This window comes from Diadema antillarum, unplaced genomic scaffold, assembly GCF_040938485.1.
Source record: "Diadema antillarum isolate AM-2024a unplaced genomic scaffold, OU_Dant_1.0 scf00000024, whole genome shotgun sequence".
NCBI classification, from domain to species: Eukaryota; Metazoa; Echinodermata; class Echinoidea; order Diadematoida; family Diadematidae; genus Diadema; species Diadema antillarum.
This window is the reverse complement of record NW_027270913.1, coordinates 76,865-89,426: the sequence shown is the minus strand read 5'-3', so window position 1 is coordinate 89,426 and position 12,562 is coordinate 76,865. Positions and strand designations below refer to the sequence as shown.

General features: G+C 37.3%; 1 long non-coding RNA gene and 3 other non-coding genes across 4 annotated transcripts; all 4 read left to right on the top strand.

The window, feature by feature from the left end:
• Positions 1 to 1,442: 1,442 nt before the first annotated feature.
• LOC139733357 (small nucleolar RNA SNORD24) lies at positions 1,443 to 1,521 on the top strand. The gene has a single exon (XR_011711076.1). It is a non-coding gene; the product is annotated as a small nucleolar RNA SNORD24 (small nucleolar RNA).
• Positions 1,522 to 2,329: 808 nt separating this feature from the next.
• LOC139733363 (small nucleolar RNA snR60/Z15/Z230/Z193/J17) lies at positions 2,330 to 2,418 on the top strand. The gene has a single exon (XR_011711077.1). It is a non-coding gene; the product is annotated as a small nucleolar RNA snR60/Z15/Z230/Z193/J17 (small nucleolar RNA).
• Positions 2,419 to 2,784: 366 nt separating this feature from the next.
• Positions 2,785 to 10,862, top strand: LOC139732754 (uncharacterized). Its single transcript, XR_011711045.1, has 6 exons — positions 2,785 to 2,921; positions 3,510 to 3,560; positions 4,935 to 5,008; positions 5,717 to 5,788; positions 7,088 to 7,160; positions 10,807 to 10,862. It is a non-coding gene; the product is annotated as an uncharacterized lncRNA (long non-coding RNA).
• Positions 3,339 to 3,427, top strand: LOC139733372 (small nucleolar RNA snR60/Z15/Z230/Z193/J17). Its single transcript, XR_011711078.1, has one exon. It is a non-coding gene; the product is annotated as a small nucleolar RNA snR60/Z15/Z230/Z193/J17 (small nucleolar RNA).
• Positions 10,863 to 12,562: the final 1,700 nt, after the last annotated feature.

The following is a 12,562-nucleotide window of genomic DNA, read 5'->3' as shown; positions in this document are numbered from 1 at the left end:
ACGCATGGTGAGTACATGTATGCTGGTAACAAGATGAGGCAGTTTCTCTCTCAGATTAAAATGAGCTTGCTCATTTGCCCAAAAATCGACTTGCATTCAGTGTGTTAATATTTACACAGTGTAGCGACTAGGGCGGACTGATACAGATAACAAGTTCCTGCTTACACAGACGAGCCTAAATTTTGTATGTCTCCCTTTTGCATTGATTGAATGGCATGTGCATATGTTCTCTTTGATTAGGACCAAGCTTCACTACGCTGCTGATTACACATGGTGAGTACATGTATTAACAAAGTGAGTACATTTATTGAGAAAGTGTGCTGGTAACAAGATGAAGCAGTTTCTCTTTCAGATCAAAATGAGTTTGCACGTCACCTTGTTAGAGTTTTATGTATTTCACAGAGCAGTCAGTTGCACTATTGACTTAACAATCTGAAAACAATTTTATAGACCAGCAAAGAATGAACTTGTGTTTCAGAAGATGATTTATCAAGTACTTAGTAGGTCATTATAGTGTGAAATAGTCCCTGGTGTAAATGGTTTCTTCTTGTGAATGTCTGTATGTGATGAGCCTACATTATTGTATATGATATTTTTGTGATTATATACACAGTGTAGCGACTAGGGCGGACTGATACAGACTATGAAATCAGCAGTCCTCCCGTGTGATATCTGAATTTTTAGAATTAAAGAGATGTTTAAAATCTTCATATCTCTACAGGGAAACAAGTTGGATCCAAGCCAAAAGTAAAAGTAAGTGTGTTTGATAATGCACTGAAATGTGCCCATAAGCAGGAAGCTACTTTTGAGAAATGACCTTTTAATGTGAGCATTTTCTTGAAGTAAATCTGGAGAAAGCCAAGCAAACAAAAGAAAAGTATAATGTATACTGGTTTAAAAATCAACCACAAGTACAGAGTCTTCGCAGGAAAGTAAAACATTGTGATCATCTTACTCATGTTGGAGAAACAAGCTACAAATTTATACTAGTGTAACATATATTTTACAGTATCATGTTGTGTGGGTCAGGAAATATGAATCATTAGCAGTGCATGAGCAAGGCAAAATCTTTTTTTTTAAAACAAATATAACAAAGAAAGCCGTCAGCTCACCATCATGTGCGTGAAATCTCATGTTGACAGTCATGATTCCTCTGCCTAACTGGAGGGGTTGATATGGGTGATGTTTTTGAGTGTTTGCTCTAGTTGGACTAGTTTGACTGCTATAGCAGATTTTGCATCTAGTCATTTATGTGCATGTGGAGTTCATTCATATCAAGAGTTTTTTGTGGGTTTTTTTTTTTGTGTGATTGCCTAAGGGCTGGTAAGGCTTGCATTAACTTGGAGTGAACATTTTCTTGCTACTAGCAAACCAAAAATGATTTGTGTTTATGGTAAATTATGCACTGCTCAACCTGAAGGTTACACAGGAGTTTTCATTGGTATTGAATGATGATATCTGCTTGTATTTGCTACTCTTGAATCAGAATGATGACATACAACCACCAAGATCTCTGAAATACCTGAAAACTCTAGTGTTATCTCTCCGATCATGTAGAGAAAACAAGACAAATCTTCATATTGCAGACATTTCTGCTAATAGATTTAACTATTTGTGAGCATCTTGGCCCGTGAAATGTTTGCCAGACTTGACTTCAGTGTGTACCGGTAATATAAAACCATTCATTGTAGGAACATGAAAATAATTATTCCTGAGAAAAGTGAAGTTTTGCTGTTCATGGTTCATTATGCACTTATGATCGTTTGCAAACCATTTTAGCATTGGCAGCTGTTTGTTATGTGTTTAAAAGCCTGCTTTATCAAACTAGTGAATTTTTCCAGGATTGTAATCCTAACCGAGACAAGTCTTCTTTCTTTCTAGAATGGAAATAGTTTAAGGATCAGTACATAACATGATAGGGTTGTCAGGAAATATGTGTATATCGTTTTCTTTAACATGCCTGTGATTTGTCAAGATAAATTGATTAAAGCATCTGGGTATCTCTGGTGAACTGCTCAATGCAAAATCCTTTATATATTTGTTCCCCCTCAGATACGACATATTTGGAATTTCCTTTCCAAGAAGTTTGCAGGAGCCTACTTAGAAAGGCAAGTATTTTACCTCATCCCTTGATCTTGCAAGATTTCACCATGCAAAATAGATGCATGGTTCATAGGGAGTCATCAAGATTATCAGCAGCATTACTAATGGCTTATTCTGCTGTTTGATAAGCTGGTGACAGAAACTATAAAACAGTGTTTTCCATAATATCATATACTTTCACCTTTGTCGGTAATTGAAAAGGTTTTCAAGTTCTTTTGATCGGTGACCAATGATAGTGATGATTTCATAGTTCAACAGAACTTCTGTGAAGACACTTGATGCATTTAAGTCTTTCGCTCCTAGCTGAATCATTGGTTTCCATGATCAAACCCTTGAAACTTTAGCGCCTTGACACCTTGGTAGAGAGCAGCTTGGATATACAGGGTGCTCCCTGTACAACAAACATGGGTATAAGAACATTTTGTTTCAGCAAAGTAAAGACTGTAGTTCCAAAATAGTATGTATCAGAGTATGTGATGCAAAATTGCCTTTTGATTTGATGAAATTTCAATATTACAAAATTTTGATGTAACAACAAAAAAAAATGCTACTCCCAAGGAGTTTGCTCTAATGGGAGTTGCCTGTACCATTTCTTTTTGAGTCGTGTGAATTATTTCTGTTAGTCAAACTAGGAACGCTGGCAAGCCAGTTAACACAGTGTTGAGTGTTGTAAGAGGAGCCTGAAAACAGTGAAATAAGTTAAACTTAAACAAAGAGTATTTCTTGGGACATGATATTTAAAACACTTTTCTCGATCTACAGGTTGGCTTTGTTTTAGTCCGCTTGCTGTTGATCATGTTCAGGACATTTTCAAAAAGGTAAGCTTGTCATGTGACAAACAAGCATTCATTATATCAATTTTAAAAAAGTGTGAAATGATTATCAGTTCCGCAAGTTGATGTAGTGTTGATGAATTTCAGAGACTCCAAACTGTATGCTATTTGGTGCTCACAGCTTGTCGTTACAATGTAACCCTTACAATGTAACACATCAGACATTCATTACTGCGAAAGTGGAAATTTTCATGAATTTCATCTGACCAGAAACTAGTGCAAAATAAAAGCACACCAAAATTTTTGCTTGTGGCATGTAACACTTTTATGTTTGATACAGTGGAATTGAAATCTCGTGAAATTCATCTTGCCCAGCTAAGCTTGAAAAATATTTGTGCAAAAATTTCCATTTTTACAGAATCTGTTTTGATAATCCTACTAGGGAGCTTTATAGTGGCTGCAGTGAAGTAATGATGATTGCATAGTTCAGCCGAACATAGCATGACGACATTCTTTGCTCTCATGTCTTTCGCTCCTAGCTGATGCTTCACATACTTTTTTCAAAGCTTAGCAAATGAGTAGCATTGTTTGTTGCCATATTCAAGGAATGTTGGCATGTTTTCTCTTATTCAGAACAGCGGCAGCAAGGTGTGTCCAACATGATAAAGTGACCACACCTCCTTGGTGAGTAACACATGTCATCTTCTTCCACATTCTACTCTCTCTCTTCCCTTGTCATATATGTCACACATTGTTCAGTATATTAGCCTGACTTCAGTACATCACTACCCAATGGTACTCTTAGAAGTGTAGCACCAATCAAGTTGAACCTCAAAAAGGTGCCTAGATTAAACAACTACAGTTGAACCTCTCGTATCCGGACAAGTCGGGACCGGGGCTCATCCGGATAAGGGAGACTCAATGCTTTATACATGTACATATACATACACATGTACTGATGTAGCCCATTGTAGTACCACATGTAATAATATGTATACTGCAACCTTTTCATTGTTACATTTGGGGATGTTTGGGGGTGTTGAAATGTCTGAAGGTAAGCAATTTGGAAGGAAATTTGATGTAATGTATGTTAATCATGTTGGCAGTAATATGTAATTCATGTGTGTTTGTGTAGGAGTTCAAGTTCTCAAGGAGTTGGGAATCCCCCTTTCCTCCCGTAATTATTTTTAAAAAAATTACGGAGAGATTGCGTCCGTATAATAGAGAGATCCAGATAAAGGGAGGCCGGATAAGAGAGGTTCAACTGTAGTTTGTAAAGAAACTCAAAATATGCATGCTTACAGAAATTAATCTTTATATCTGTCATTCTAAGCGTAACTCCACAAGGTCATTTTTTTAGATGTAAGGTTGCAGTTACCATAACTGTAGTATAAGAAAATCATGACTGCAAGGCTTTTGTAAAGTGAAGTCATATATGAACACACAGCTCGTGTTTGCAAACTTGGTGCTAGTGTATAGACTCAATTATTGTTGCTGTCGGCATACTCATTTTCACAGATTCTTATCCTTCCATGGCAAGTACCAGTGTTGTCATGCACAGCCAAAGAACTTGTGTTTTAACACACCATTAATGAGGACATGCACTGTGTCAGATTGGTGTACACATCAGAGCTTTGATACGTGGTCAGAGGATGATAGTGTCATGTGCACATTTATTCAATGAAGGCAAGATGATGCCAGAATGTATTAGCTCTATCTGATGGCCACTTTACAGTGAGTTCAGTTTGTTTCTCATTACCAGAGTCTGTCTTCTCATTCCCCCACAAATCATTCCTATTTCAGATTTAGGGTCCCTCTTAGCTGTTGACATATGGGAGGGGGAGGGGAGGGCAAAGGTTTTTGGTTTTTGTGTTTGTTGTTGTCATTTTTTTTTTGGGGGGGGGGTAGATGGGAGTTGTTAAATCCATCAAGGTTGTAACTGTGCACGGCGTGTCATTGCAGTTCAAATTACATATTGTTGTGGTATAACATTTATTATATGACAATATGTTTAATGCCATGTAGCTATGTCAGTATGATGTTGATCTTTCTATGCAGGACTGATGCAGTGAGCAAGATAGCCAGAATTGGATTTCTTTTGATGGTTAAGACTTTGAACAGCAAAGAGTAAGGTAAGTCCAGGTCAGACACTACAGTAGGTTTGACAAGATGTGATGAAATTCAGCATGCAAACAGATTGCCACTTTAATACAGTAAGTCTTGGTTAATGTTGTGGAAGTCATGAGTAGACTATTCATGATGAAGTGAAGGATAGCTTGGAGGTTTGTATGTGCTCTGTTTTCTGATTTCCACGATGGAAAATCAGTTACATACACGTATGTGAGACCAGAAAAATAAAAAAGTCAAGAATGATGTTCTGGCAGTTTTTATAAAGGTTCACACTACTGAATTCAAGTTCTGTAAAATTTGCTTGAGATGTGTAGATGGGATGCTAGCAGTGGTGTCATTGATGATTATTTTATTCACAACCAAGACCTTTTGAGCATCGGGGAAGTGCAAGAGATGTCTAGATATCTTTATGAGCAGTTCACATATTCTTCTTGAGCTCATCATTGAGACAATTTCACTATGCAAAGCTCATTGAACAATATCAGAATATTTGGGCTGTGCTATGTAAGACGTAGTTACTCTTATTATTCTTATAAGCAGCAGAGCAATGATGAAATCATCGAATGTCCCCGTATGAAACCGACATGATTATTTTCGTTATACCCTCATTTTATCTGAGCTCTGTGAAATCCTCCAACTGGATGAACAAACAAAAATTATTTTGGTTTCAAGTTACATGCGTTGTGTTTTGATACTTGTTTAAACCATAGGTTTCTGCAAGCGAGAGCTTTTCGGACGATGCACATTTTTGCCAGAGTCAAGAAAGTGATCCGGTATGAAGGGTAAGCATTAGGGACCGTGTTTATACAAAAAGGCAAGATCAAAGATATTGGAAGTTCTTTCATGCAGATGTTCTGATAGAACAGGAGCCTTTTGAATTTCCTTGTGTGTGTGTATTAAAAGCCGGTAAAGAGTTATATTATGCGCTTGAGCAGATACGGTAAGGCCAAAAAAAAAAAATTGTTGCATTGGCGTAACCCGCCCGACCCTAAAAATTCCGCCGACCCCATGTTTTTTTATTATTTTTTTTGCTATCGATATCAAATATCTTGTTGATTGCGATCGCGATCGCACAAACCCGGAAGTGGAAACAGCTCTGGGGATATCGGATGTACGAGGGAGTGATCTAGCGCCTCGCATAAGCCTTCCTTGATCAGTACGTCATCTGTTTCCAACACGGACGCGTACTCTAACAAGATTTATTCAGTGTATACGTAGCATTCAGACTGCAATGTATTGTGCACAGTTTTGCCATAGGTTTCTTGTGTGGAGAACTTACACGAGTCTGTATATGTGGGACTGTAATAGAGATCGCCGTGTGCGATGAAAAGATCGTACATATGGGTCAATTTGCATCTATCTTATCTAAGTCAAAATAGTAAAATATGAAGTGAAAACATTCAGGATAGGGATTTCAACATCTTTAAATTCTGTGAAGGGGTATAATTCCAGTAATATCGGTCTCATAAATGATTTGTAGAATAGATGAACACAGCACATTCGGTGCAGCAGTTGTAACTGTTTACTGAGCTGAGCACGAGTTTTACACGTAAAATGCAGGTAGCAAAAAAAAAAAAAAAAAAAAAAAAAAATCCGCCCGACCGACCCTATTTGAAAATCTCATGTTACGCCAATGCAACAATTTTTTTTTTTTTTGGCCTAATCTGATGAAAACAACACAGTGTGACTGGGGGATGGTAGCAGTGGTGCCATTGATGATAACCTTGTTCACAGCCAAGAGCTTTTCAGCATTGCAAAAGTGCAAGACTCTACATCTCAAAAGCAGCACTTATATTCTTCTTTGAGGCAGTTTTACTCTTTAAAGCGCATTGATCAGTATCAGTATCATCTTTGAGATATGCTATATGAAAGATATATAAAAGAATATTCATTATTCTTATAAGCAGCAGAGCAATGATGAAATCATCGAATGTCCCCGTATGAAACCAAGGTGATTATTTTCGTTTTACCCTCATTTATCTGAGCTCTGTTGAATCCTGAGACTGGATCTAACAAACACTATACAAATTATTTGGTGTCATTTTATGTTCTTCATGTCTTTGTACTTGTTTAAATCACAGGTGTCTGCATGCGAGAACTTCTGGGATAATATATGCATTCTGCCAGAGGTCAAGAAGGTGGTATATGCAGAAGGTAAGCATTGAGGATCAAGTCTATAGTATGAGTGAAAGGCAAACCGATTGACCGATATGAAAGTTGCCTTCTTACAGCTTTTTATGTGCTTGTATTACTGCACCACACACTTGCCTGAAATAACACCTGCCCGTAACTTTGCAAAGGGGAGCATGCAGTCAAAAAAAAATAGAAAGAAAAGAAAACAACTGCCTCAAACAATTAGTATTCACTTTGCATTTTTACATTGTGCTGATAAAGTGTATTGTCCATACCTCAAAACTAGGCAAATGTGGTAAAGCACTTTCTACATTTCTTTTATGTTACTGTAAAAGTGGAAATTTTCGCGCATTTCGCGCAACCAGAAGCTACCGCGAAAATAAAAGCATGCAAATATTTTTGTGTGCCGCATGTTTCAGTACTTGATGTCTTGATTCCGCGGAATTAAAATCATGCAAAACTCTTTCTTACATGGCCAAGCGCAAAAAATTAGTCGCGCGAAAATATCCACTTTTACAGTAATTGTAACCTTATTCAGGAAAAGGGTGGGGGTAGCTTAAAATGAAAACTGATACGGAGCCTGTCTTTGCATGTGGTAATACCATGTTATTATAGTGTGGCAACAGTGATTGAAGTTGTCTGATGGGAATGGATGTAATTCAAAATGCTAGGGGAAATTTCTTTCAATGTTATACCCCAATCTGAAACCATTGGGGCGCTGAATCATAATACATGCATCATTGTAATGCCAAGTACCATCTTCGAATGGAAGAATTCTATTTGTAAGTCTGATTGAGTGTAATTTTGATGTTTTTATTTTGCATTGGCTGATTGCCAAAATTGAATCATGCGTTTCATGTGCGAATGACCAGTGATGAGCCATAGTTACGAGTGATCCACCTGAACACTGATGTCACAATAGTCTCTGAGGTCATACACCTTTAGGATATGCCAGTATTTGGGGGGGGGGGGGGGGGGGGGGGGGGGGGCGCCGATCACACAATCGCCGCAAAATTTTGCCTGAACATAGAGTTGGGTATCAACTACAAGATTACATGGTCATACAATAGAAACATTTTATTTTCTATTTTTAGTAAATTGATTATGGAAATTTATGCATGAAATCATATTTTCACCTATGACTCCATTAAAAAGACTGAAGGATTGCTAAATTTTTGTGTCAGAGTTCCTCAAGACACATCGAACAATTTTCGTGTTAAAAGAATAGCACAATCGAAATCGGTTTCTTTTGTTTTTTATTGTTTTGTTAATTTCTCATGTATTTCATTGTTTTTTAGACCTTTTATTTTCTATTATTCTTTTGCCAAAATTTGTTGCAGGCACTCGTGGCGCGAAATGTCGAGGGGGGTCAAATAAGTTCAAATAGGGTTAAAGGGATGGTATAGTGTTGGTAGAGATGAGGATTGGGCTTTCAACTGTCTGCTAGATACCAAGGAAACCACTTATGAAACGACAGAGAGCATACCATTCTATGAGGAATTCCATGTTTATAATGATGAAAATTGGTTTTATAATGGCTGAAACATGCAAAAACAAAGTAAAACAAAGTGATCCTAATCCCATCTTTTATTTGGATTGCTCTGTTTTGGATATCTCGGCCATTTCAAACCCAATTTTCATCAAATGTTGAATCCCTCGTGGAATTACATGCTCTTTCATATTTCACAAGAGGTTCCTCATTATCTCAACAAGAAATGTTAGAAACCTGAAGTTAGGTCCCTACCAATCTACCAAAAGTATACAATCCCTAAATGTCAAAAGTATACTTGTGCTTGGTTTGTGTAAAATGCATGATACATCAAAACCAATTCAGCTTTTGGGAATTAGAAGCGAGAAGTGCTTGGTATGTAATCTACTATCTGGCAAATGTGAGTTTTTTGGGGGTCTTTTTCTAGAGTGGTTATTGGAATTAGAGGTGGGCTATAGAGGGTGACATTTTCAGAACATGCTCATCACACCTTAGTTTGATGACTTTTTGCCTACTGACACCATTTTTGAAAAAAAGAACGAAAAAAATGCAAAATCCGGGGTGCCCCGGCCGAAATCGTAAAAAATCCAAGATGGCCGCCATTTCGGCTTTAAAAAGACATTTTTGGCCATAACTCGGCTATTTTTGGGTCTATTGTGATGATTTTGGTGTCTAACCCCATGTTTTAGGGGTCAAAGAAATGGATTATCATGATAATTTTAGCGTAAAACCTAAGCTTGTACATGAAACTAACCTTTTACCCATATTTAGGGTTAAATTTCCTTCTCCTTTACCCCTACCCCAACCGCCATTTTTTGCACTTTTTTTCCGTATTTTTTCAAGTCATGTTAACTACCATACTCTTAATAACAAGTTCTAGCAATCTGTTTGTTTTTTTTTACTACCGACAATACAGCAAGAAATATACAAATAACTTATGGTATACATGTATGTGTCATGCCAATACTGGTCATGTGGCTGGTGCATTCAGAATGCATGGTAACTGTGGAACCAGTATTGTACTGTATCTGCTTTATAGTGTCCATTAACATTTTGGTCCTAAGACCTTTAACAATATAAATAAGTAGATATAATAATAAATATTCCTTCTCCTTTACCCCTACCCCAACCGCCATTTTTTGCATTTTTTTCCGTATTTTTTTTCAAGTCATGTTAACTACTTCCATACTCTTAATAACAAGTTCTAGCTATCAATATGGTGTTTTCTTGCAACAATACAGTAAGAAATACAAATAACTTACATTATACATGGTTTACATGTGTCATGCACTACAGGTCCGAATACCAAATGTTTATCAGCACTACAAAGCAGATACAGTATAAGCACTGGCTTCTGTTACAATGTACCATGCATCCTGAATGCACAAGCCACACTATATATCGATATGTGCATGACACATATGCAAACCATGTATTAATGTAAGTTATTTGTTATTATTTATTATTATATTTATTTATTTATATTGTTAAAGGTCTTAGGACCAAAATGTTAATGGACACTATAAAGCAGATACAGTATTTAATACTGGTTCCACAGTTACCATGCATTCTGAATGCACCAGCCACATACCAGTATTGGCATGACACATACATGTATACCGTAAGTTATTTGTATAATTTCTTGCTGTATTGTTGGTAGAAAAAAAAATGGATTGCTAGAACTTGTTATTAAAAGTATGGTATTTAACATGACTTTAAAAAAAAGGGGGGGAAAAAAAGGCAAAAAATGGCCGTTGGGGTAGGGGTAAAGGAGAAGGAAATTTAACCCTAAATATGGGAAAAAAGTTAGTTTCATGTAGAAGCTTAGGTTTTTCACTAAAATTATTATGATAATCCATTTCCTTGACCCCTAAAACATGGGGTTAGACACCAAAATCGTCACAATAGACCCCAAAATAGCCGAGTTATAGCCAAAAATGTCTTTTTAAAGCCAAAACGGCGGCCATCTTGGATTTTTTACGCTTTCGGCCGGGGCACCCCGGATTTTGCATTTTTTCCGTTCTTTTTTTCAAAAATGGTGTCAGTAGGCAAAAAGTCATCAAACTAAGGTGTGATGAGCATGTTCTGAAAATATGACCTAAAATTGACCCTCTATAGCCCACCTCTATTGGAATGTTTATGGATTGTACTTCAGTGAACTTCAATTTATTCTTTCAGGATGCTGATGCTGACTAACTTGAACTGACTGGATGATGTACTTCAGAAATTGTTGACCTGGAGGTAATTTTCCCATTTATCTCACCATATTCTAAGTGTGAGGCAGCATCACGTAGCTATATATGTTCCTTTTAATTTCTTCTGCTAGTGTAAGTTGTGTTACTTGAGTGACAAAATAAATTTATGCTTCATCTCTTTTGGCTTTGGTTGCAGAGTCTATGCTGCTGTGTATGCAGCCTTACTTTCTACGGCTGGCTTTGTATCTCTCTACGTAGGTAGATTTTGCAGTGCATGGGATGATAAAGACAGGAAATAGCCAGTCATTATTGATGATAGCCCTTAAACTACATATTTCATACGAATGACCGTGGAGTTTATCACACTGATAGCTTCGTGGGCAGGATGCTACAAATATATAGCATTGATGATGCACCCAATTTAGTTGGTGAATCAAAGAAATGTATTTATAAGTTGCTCCTCCTTCAACACAAAGCTTATCCATATAAAAATATGTTGACTCACAGTGAATGCCTTGTAATCAGTTGCTGTACAATCGACACATCCCCCCCAATGGCATGTGGTGATATGCTGGCCTCTGTACACTCCACTTCCTAGTAACACTGTATTATATGAAGCTCTCATTACCTGGCTAGATATGTAGCCAACAAAATATTCATCAACTATGATTCCAAGCAAAGGTACTCAAATTGACAAATTGATAATATATGACCTTTGACTTTATTATTATTATTTTTTTTTAGCAAGGCGTCATGGTTGACCTGTAAATGATGACTTGCACAATGCAATGGGAATCTCTCTGAAAATCTCATGAAGATGAACATTGTTGGCAACGTATTTGTCGTCCTGATACAAGGTGAACATGATGCCAAGCTCTCTAATTTCTCCAAACTATACTTAAGATTCAAACTCACACCTTTGCTGTCGCGTCTGTTACTTTCATGTTGTAGTGTTGCTGGAGTTTCCAGCATTTCCTTTTTATCAATAAATGGTCAACAAATGCCATGCCACTCTTAACTGCCAAATAGGACTTTGCTCTGTGTCAATACCATTCGTTCTCCATGTTAAAATTGAGGGCTTCACAGAATTTGAGACATTACATCTCTGTATAATTCATTGACCAGTTCTTCCTCCTCCTCTTCCACATTTATCATCCCTTCTGTCTATCCTCTCCCCCCCCCCCCCTTCACCCATTTGTACATCCTGTACATTAGTCTCCCTTTCAGACTGGTGGACAGGCAGGAATCAACAACACCCCTCTGTGGTGCAACACTCCTCTCATCACTGTACCATTGTCGCAGTAAGTTAATGTGATTAATCCACAGTCTGCCATTTTCCAGCTATGCTGGTAACTCCCATCAATCCTGACAAAGACAATGTCCCAACATCAGATCAAACTCCACTACGTAGCAGAGTGATTGTGATGTTCTGCATGGCACATGTTCCCTGGGGATACTCTTCTTTTTTGATGTGATAGTTCTAAGAGGATGTTGACATGAAAAATGAAACTGACAGTAAAACATTATACTTTTAATCACCAAGAATGTAATGCAGCTTGTTGCATTTAAGAGAGGAATGAACATCGATGCCTATTGCCATGTAGTCTTCAGTGAATTTGCAAGACAAAATTTTGAACATGTCATATCTCTCTAATGGAAAGGCCTGAAAGTTCATATTTTGCATGAATACTTGAATTTGTGTAGATTGTAAGATCTTGAGATATATGTTGGAGAAATGG